The sequence below is a fragment of the Parus major genome, chromosome 24, assembly GCF_001522545.3.
Source record: "Parus major isolate Abel chromosome 24, Parus_major1.1, whole genome shotgun sequence".
Lineage (NCBI taxonomy): Eukaryota > Metazoa > Chordata > Aves > Passeriformes > Paridae > Parus > Parus major.
The window spans coordinates 3,289,005-3,297,775 of record NC_031792.1 but is presented as its reverse complement, the minus strand read 5'-3'; the positions used below and the strand labels follow the sequence as shown (position 1 = coordinate 3,297,775).

Sequence of the window (8,771 nt, the reverse complement as noted above, 5' to 3'; positions counted from 1 at the left end):
CCTCAGAGACAGGGAAATGCCTTCCAGGAATGTGCTGCCATGACATCAGGTCTGTGGGTAAAAGCAGTGCCCTGCAAAATGTGAAAGCCAGCACATCTCACCCTGCTCATTGCCAGGTTTGAAGTGGGGACTGAGACCTCTCACCCAGAGCCAGATGGAAAACCAAGATCTGCATCCAACAATTCACAGATCCACAAAGCAACCACCGTGTGCTTTTTAGCGATGGTTTGTGTTTCAGGACATTTATCTGGATCATTTGGGCAGGTTTTGCCTTCTATAAACCGTGATGGTTTTTGCCTGGGGACAAATGTTAGAAATGCAAATGAGAGAAGTGTTTGGCAATGAAGCAGCCAGTAACCTGCTCCACACGGGGTGTTTATTTACCCTGACACATCTGCCTGCTGGAGGATGGCTCTGTGGCCGAGGAGCTGAGCTAGGAACGTCTCTGTGGACACTTCCATGGCTCAGGATTTACAGAGGATTTGCTGCTGGCAAACCCCCTGTGTGGAGCTGCCAAGCTCAAAGGGAATATTCGATGTTAAGGTTCTGTGGCCAAAATTCTATTAAGTCTGTCTGCTGAAGGGCTTTTTTTCCTGTGAGTTACAAAGCAAGGATGAGGAGAACTGTGAAAAAAAAGGACAAATCTCTTGTTTTTCCACAGAAGGTGGTTGGACAGTTTGAATCCTCCTTGTTAGCTGGGGTCACTTGTCACGACAAAATTTGTGTTTTGTCATTTGGCTGTGCCAAAAATGTCCCGGGAACAGAACCCAGATGTGAACCCAGGCTGAATTTCTGGGCAAGGGCTGCTCCACAACCAAATCCTGCCCCTGGCTTGGCAAGACGTGGCATGTGCTGAGAGGAACATACCTGAGGGATTGTCACGTGTGCTCCAGGTGTGTCACAACAGCCACAGCTGGGCCCTGCTGAGGGGAAAATGAGCTAGAATTGTGCTGGTTCCTAAAGATCCATCTAGAAACATAACTCCATCCTTCTGGATTATTGTCTCACATTTATCCACTGGAATTCAGACCTATTGGGATCCTGTGTGGGAAAAGACATCCAGGAGAATGTTTGGATGTTATTTAGCACAGGGAGGCCGCATTTCTGAACTCGTAGGGGCTGATCCGAGTGCTCAGAGTGTCAAATTCCCTCAGGTTTCCAAGTAAAAGTGTGGATGCACTGCCTCCACCTGAGGAGCTTTGCAGTGCTGCTTTCACGGCTTGGATGAAGCAGGACGAGCACGGGAGCTGGAAGGACTTGAAGCCGCAGAGAGGACGGTAAATCGATGCCAAATTTTGCTAAAGTTTGCTCGGGTTTGTTTAAATTTGCTTCGATTGAAAGGATTTTTAAATAAACCTGTTGTTCTCAGGGGTGGTGCGCGCTGGCTGCAGCTCCCGGCTGCGGGACGGGAGAGGGCGCAAGAATCTCTGCGCTCAGCCTTCCCCAGCCAAGTCCTGAAAGTTCCCCAAAAATTCCCCAAATCGCCCAGGAATGAGCCCGAGTGTGCCCTGGTGTCCCGGCACATCCCTGCGCCTCCCCTGCAGTGCTGGACCAGCACGGGGGAAGGTGGAGCTGTGGCAGTGAGGCTCCAGGATGATGAGAAAATGAGGATTTTTCAGCCTTTCTGGAGAAGAGACCAGGGGTGACCTCGTTGTGACCTTCCCGTGCCCTCAAGAGAATTTCTGCAATGCTCTGGAGTGACAGGACAACGGGGAGTGGCTTCAAACTGAAAGGCAGGAGGTTTAGATGGGATATTGGGAATAAATTCTTCCCTGTGAGGGTGGCACAGGGTGCCCAGAGCAGCTGTGACAATGGAATTTGGGGAATATGAGATGGGAAATGGCCTCAGAGATGGGGAAATGCCTTCCAGGAATGTGCTCCCATGACATCAGGTCTGTAGGTGCCAAATTTTACCTTTTTTTCTCTCCTTAATTTAACCCAAAGATGTTAAACCGTAATTCAGAGGCCATAAGTAATGAGCCAAGCACCTGTAAAAACCTCCCAGGAGCCAAATTAAGACAAAGCTTAAGTGGTATTTGGCCAGTGGTAATTTAGACATTGGCTGTAAACCACTCCTTGTCTGAGCATCCACCTCCCAAGAGAGGAAATTGCACATTCTGCTTTAGTGCTGCTCATGGAGCTCGTGAAAAACCTGAATTTCTGGGAGTTTTTTCCCCTCCTCATTTTTCCATTCTTGTTAATCAGAGATGAGCAGGAAATGCTGATGAGCAGGGGGTTCATTCCCAGCTTTTAAGCTGGCATTTGAGATGCTGAACTGTGTTTTAATCTCATTATAAATGCCACCATGACTTGGTGTCTCTGGCACAGCCACCACAGCTTTGGGTCATTTCAGGACAAGGTTTTGATTTTCCAGAAGGATTTGGCCTTTCTCTCAGCCTTCTGAAGCTGAGGTGGGTTCTGAACACCCACAAAGAGATTGCACAGGTGGAAATCAGCATTTCATGTCTATATTTTTCCACATAACCTTTATTTCTTCCCATCACCTGAAGAAAAGCTGGTGAATCCTGGGGGAAGTGACTGGTTTTTCACCTCTAGCCCTTGTTTGCTGAGGGTTTTTGGGTTTCTACAGCAATATTGGTCACTTTTTGACGTGGACAGCTCATTCCAAACATTTTCATGTAGGCCATCAAAAATGCTGTCTTTAATTTATAGATCAGGGTGTGCTGAGCTCGCTGCTGCCTGCCCAAAGAGAGTTCAAAAATCAGAATTTACACATTTCTTGTTAGAGGGAATATCACTGAGAATCAATTTTCTGTCGATGTTTTCTGTCTGTGAGGAAGAAAAACAAATCACAAGCGAGTCACAGCATCCAGGACTGTTTTACTCTTCTTAATATTTTATCTTCCTGCTTCCTCATGCTCCTAAGTATGTAGCATTACTGGATTCATATAGCTTTAAAAAACAGTAAAGAAAATTGATTTTCCTCCTTGTAACTTCCTGAGGCTGCCAGGAACAGCCAGGACTGGAAATTGATGCAAAAACACAGAACTTCTTTCTTTAAACACGGTGATATTCCAAACATTTCATGATTTATAGGAATTTCTAAATTCCATTCTTTCAAACAGCTGACGTCTTGATGCTTTAATCATTCTCAGGTGAAAAAAAGAAAAATTTCCTTTTAAAAGATTAAATTTTTTATTTTAAAATTAAAATTAAATCTGAAATTAAAATTAACTTTTAAAAAATATAGTATACTGATGTGCAGGATGAGGAACTCCCAGAGCCAGCCTGTGGTCTGCAGTCAGAATCTGCTGCTCCAGAACACACCCAGCCCATTCCTGACAGACATCACAGCCTGGAGAGTGCCAGAGGCAGGAATTCTTTGGGATGCAATCAGGAAAACGGGATGGTTAAAAGAGGGATGTGAGTTTGGGCTTTTGTGCAGCTGAATTTGCACACACAGGAAGAGAAAAAGGGTTTTTTTTCAGGGGTGTGTTGACCCCGAAGCACCTCTGCAAATCCAGGGGAGGAAGTGGCCAGGCTTGTAAAAGCCCTGGTATGTGTGATGTGTCCTGAGCCATCAGAGCACCACGGAACCCTGGAATCCCTGGGGTTAAAGGGACCTTCAAGCTCATCCCATTGCACCCCTGCCGTGTCCAGGAACACCTCCCCTGTCCCAGGCTGCTCCCAGCCCCTGCTGCTGGAACACCTGCTCTAGAAACAGCTGCTGCTGATCTGCAAATGTCCACTCTGCATGAAAGCCACATCCATTTTTCACCAAAAACCGCTTTGAGCAGGCAGGAATTCATTCCCAAATTCACGTGGAGCCAAACTGAGCCTTATTTAGCGAAGGTTTGCTTGGGAAATCTCAGTCCCGTGGCTTTTTTTGGGTGTTTTTTGTGACAGAAAGCAGGTCAGCGCAGCAATGTGACTGCACAAACAATTGCCAGCTGCTTCAGCAGGACGAGACCTGCAGGATAATTCCCCCTGGAAGGTGGCTGAGGTGCCACAGCCAGATGTTTACCAGCTGCATGACCTGGAAAGGGATTAGACCTGACTCAGTGGGTTGGATGTGGGTCAGCCCAGCAGCATCCCCCGTCCTGCCGTGTCACCCCGCTGAACTTGTCACTTTGGCAGGGCACAGGTGGCCAGGGTTTCAGCTGGGAATGCCAAAATCCTGGCTCACAGCTTGCAACAGCTGCTGGCAGAGCCAGGCAGGGCTTTAGTCACGGCTTGCCGAGGCTGGGGCTGGCCCAGGGGTGGCTCGTGGCTCCCGGAGCTGGCACAGCCGCACCTCTGCCACCCCCAGCCCTGGCACTGCCAGCTCTGCAGGAGGAAGCAGAGTTAAGATGTCAGGAGTTGAAAAGGGTGTTGAGAGCTGTGGGTTTCGGTGGCTCAGTGGGAGAATGAAGCCAGCCACGTTCGGGAATGACTGGTTTAAAGCTATTTTTGCGTTTTTGCCTTCCCAGAAAAGTGGGTGGATTCTGTGGAGGTGCTCCCAGAACAGGCAGCTTGGAAAAGAATCTATGGAAGCATTTCAAGAGAAGTCTGCTTCCCCCTTTTCTTTCATTCTCCTAATTTATTTTTTAATATTTCTCATTTCCGTGCATTATCATCACAGTGGAATTCTGTTGGCTGCTTGCAAGGAAAGGAAGGAAAACATTCTCCACTCAGTTCCTCATACCTTCTGAAAAGGTACTTCAGACAATCTGCATGTGTTTCATCTTTCATTTCTATTTTTCTCCTGAAACCCCACCTTCTAGAAACTCTAGAAATTCTGTCTCTAGAAATGACATTATCACTGTAATGGTCACGTTTGTGCTCTTGAGTAAAATTCAGAGAAGGCTCCAGGGGTCAGAGAAAATGGCCTTGAAATAGCTCAAAGTGTTTCACAAGCAGGCTGTGATCTGAGTTTGCAAATAGCATTTTCCCTGTGGAATCTGAGGATCACACGGGTTTGTTGCACAGCTCAGTGTGCCAATCCTGCCTGCACTCCAGCTCAGAAAATACTTGGGGTCAAGAAAAACTTGTTTCATGTTTGTCAAAGCTGTGGAGGGGCTGGCCAGGTCTCCATGGTCATCTCATCCAAAGGTGCCACAGCATCCTTTCCCCAGTCTGGGGATGGACATTGACAATTAAAGGTAAAATGAGCATGTGGAGGAAGGGCTGGTGCCATGAGAGTGAGAGTAAGAAATGCACAGTGTGAAAAATGGGGTTCACATATTTTTTATAGAATATAAAAGTTTAATAAAAAGACAATTAGTAGATAATAAAGTAAAATATACAGGTATTGTTGGGTGTCTCTGCATTGACCTCACTGACAAAGGATTGTCCCTTAAAAACAGAACCCTACTACATATCCATAAATTCTCATACATATTCAGACATTCTTCTTGGGATTTTTGGTGTTCCTCTGTTTAATTTTCCCTTGTCCCCTTCCCAACAGATCAATCCTCTTGGTGTCACTGGGTTTTATGTCCTACAATAAGGGGTGCCATAAATTTTTCCTTTGGAGGGCTCGGAGGACTGCTTGTCTTCATCTGGACAAGATAATTTTAGGATGCAGGGGGGTCTCTGACTATTGTTAATTTTTTTTTTAGTCTCTGGGTTAAACAAAAAGTAGTTTGTGCTTTAATATCATGTTATAGCCTAATGTATATGTGTATTATACCACTATTTCTAAGTTTCATCAATAATAGAAATAAAGGAAATTATATTAATACAAGAAAATCATCTAATTTTATACATATTACGTTCATTATAGTATTTGTGAAAAGCCAATAATATGATATGCATTTATAACAACAGGGAAAAATCCTCCCCTGCCTCTGGAAGTCCCAAACATTTTGGCTGGGCCAAACTCCTGCCTGGGTGCAGGAACCACCGTGGACCAACTCCTGGCACTTAGGGGAGGAGGTTTTGGGTGCTGAGGGTGCCCAGAGGCAGAGCAGGAGGGATTAAGGCTGCCATTCCCTGGGAATGCCATTCCCAGGCCCCTGGAAGGTGGCACAGGTGCCCCAGGGACCAGAGCCTGCCAGCCCTGCCCAGCAGTGCCATCCTGAACTGGCCCCATCCACGGGCAGTTTCCACCTCCTGCTCTCCATCTTGAGGCCCCTCGAGCTGCAGGAAAATCCAGCCTCACCTTTCCCCTCCTTTCCTCCTGGGAAAATGCCCTTGACTGTGATTTACACGGGTATTGTTTGAGTGCTGCTGAGAACCAGTCCAACCGCCCGCTCCATGCACACCAGAATAAAGTTTAGTAAGAAATACCTAAAGCTCCAGTCTCAGGGCTTGGCTAGCAAAGAATTCCCCGATTTTCAGTCTGCCTGCCTTTAGAAGTGGCTCAAGACAGTGTGGATAATGTTTTGCAAAGCTTCTCTACCCACAAAGAATGCAAAATTTTTAGTGGCAATATGTGCTTCAGTGTTTCCCAGCCTTGTTTTAGTGAAGCATTCTGTGTTGAGCAGCCCTGAAATGTGGAATAGAAAAGGTTAGCTGGGTTTAGATGTTCCCTGCAGCTCTTTGTTCTGTAAGTCATGTCTGTTGGATCTGTTTTTACTGTGCTCAGCTCAGGGAATGTCACAGGGTTTTATTATCATGGTTTTTAAAAAAGCATTTTTAAATGCCCTTAGTGAGTGAGAACGAACATCTGTGTTAGGATTGGGGTTCTTTTCATCAGTAAAGTGAAGAGGAATTGGCAGAGGAGGTTGGGAGCATCATCTGCAGTCTGCAGATGGAGAAAAGGGTCATGGAGAGTGATCTGTGCAGGAAATCTGGTTGAGAATTGTGTCCTGTCCATGTGTGATCCTCAGCAGGAGGATCCAGTGAAAGGATGAGCCCTGACTCTCCTCCTTGCCTGATTTCTGTGTGTCCCTTGCCCTCTCAATTTGCTAAAGAGCTGCGGAACAGGAGCACAGAGCTGCTTGGGATGGGATGCAGCTCATCTAATTTAACTCTGCACTCATCACTCCTCCTGCCTTTGTAGCCAAGAGGAAGAAAGCAGCACCTCCAGCCAGCATTTTCTCAGCGTGGCAGGCAGAGATGAGATGATAATTACCCCGTGGAGGCATTTATCCTCTGCCTGGATAAAGGGAGAACACTTCAGATGAAAGAGCTGCTCTCAGGGCAGGCAGACGACGCCTGTCCTGAGGAACAAATGCACAGGGATGGGTCCAGACGACATTGTTTCAATATTAAAAGAAGATTTGATTTGGTGTTTGTGCTCAGACGTGTCTGAGCCAGCCCCAGACGGGAGCATGCGTGCTCCTTGGGCTTCCTGGGAACACATTTTTCTGGGAATTAAGCTCGTGCTGGTCACACTGATTTGCTGCAGAAATACTTGCAGTTAATGCTGACTTCTACTGAAAGAGGATCTGGCAAATCCCATCAAGTTTTGCTCCAAGAGTCAAATATTTTGAATGCATCTGGGGTGAGATGATTTGTGGAAAAGCTAAGGCTGAATGAGAGGCTCCCTGTGTGTCACTAAATCCATCTCAGTGTGCGAAGTTTTGTGATGAGTAAGTGACCCTGTTGGGAGCTGTGAGCCAAAATAGAATCCCAGGCTGGTTTGGGATGGAAGGGACCTTAAAAATTATCTCATTCCACTATCCCTCCACTATCCCAGGCTGCTCCAGCCTGGCCTTGGACACTGCCAGGGATGGGGCAGCCACAGCTGCTCTGGGCAGCCTTTCCCAGGGCCTCAGCACCCTCACAGGGAGGAATTTCTTCTGAATATCCAGCTCAACCTGCTCTCCTTCAGCTTAAGGCTTTTGGCAGGAGGGAGAACAGAGTTCTTTGCGTGTGGGTCTGACCTGAGTGGTTCCCAGTGCAGGAGGCTGTTCCTCTCCTGCCACCAGCACCAGCTGCTCCGTGGCTTTGGAGCTGGAAGAGAGCAGACAAAAGAGAACCAAATTACAGGAGATGCTCTGAGCTTAATAAGGCCAAGGACTGTGAGGTGCAAGAGATGTTTATGTTCTTGATAACCCCGGGAAAATATGGAAAAAGCAGGGGGAAACTGAGTTATCCTGTCCAATCAGCTTCCCTGTGTCTGTTTGCAGCCTGTCCTGCAGAGCTCCCACACTGCACGAGTGTTCAGCCTGGATGAGTTTTGGCTGATAATTTGGGTGATTATTGATAAACTCTGAGTGCAGAGCCATCCCAGGGCAGTGCCAGGGTGCTGGGGATGTGACAGGGCAGGGCCAGCTGGGTGCTGGCGGGGATGGAGCTGCAGCAGAAGCAGCACGGGTTAATCAGCCCCAGCAGTAATTGGTGTTTGCACAGCACTCTGCAAATATGAAAACCATGCTGAAATGCAAATGATAAATAGGCTGGCGCCCAGCCTGCCCCTGGAGCTTGGCCTCTCTGCTAATGAGGCAGGCAGGCATTTGGGATGAGTGGGAAATAACGGGATTGGATCAAATGTGTGACTTGGGGTCTGTCTGGATGGGCTCATCCCCCTCCAAAGGCAGCCGAGCTCAGAAAACCCCGAGGAGAGGATTGTGCAGCACTTTGGGATCTGACCCCACACAGTGCCCTAAAAGCCATGGAAAAGCCTGTCATTTATTCCATGTGAGCTCTTGTGTTGTGAGTTGAGTTTTCACCCTTGGTGCCTACATCCATTTAATTCTGGGGGCGTGCACAGCTCAGTTACTGACCCAGGGATTTATTGGGCATGAACCAGGCGCTTCTCAGCAATAATAAACTCCAATTTTATCTCCTTGTGATTGTTTGAAATTGCAGAGCAGCACAGAGAGTGTGGTGGGATGACTAAAAAACATCCAAAATGTGTATTATTATTATTATTATTATTA

General features: G+C 47.2%; 1 long non-coding RNA gene across 1 annotated transcript in view; it reads left to right on the top strand.

The window, feature by feature from the left end:
* The first annotated feature begins 883 nt into the window (after nt 1–883).
* Nucleotides 884–8,771, top strand: part of LOC117245509 — an 18,017-nt gene continuing 10,129 nt past the window's right edge. The window contains exons 1-2 of the long non-coding RNA XR_004500239.1: nt 884–1,277; nt 4,583–4,656. This is a non-coding gene — a long non-coding RNA (uncharacterized LOC117245509). The remainder of the gene's footprint in view (nt 1,278–4,582; nt 4,657–8,771) is intronic.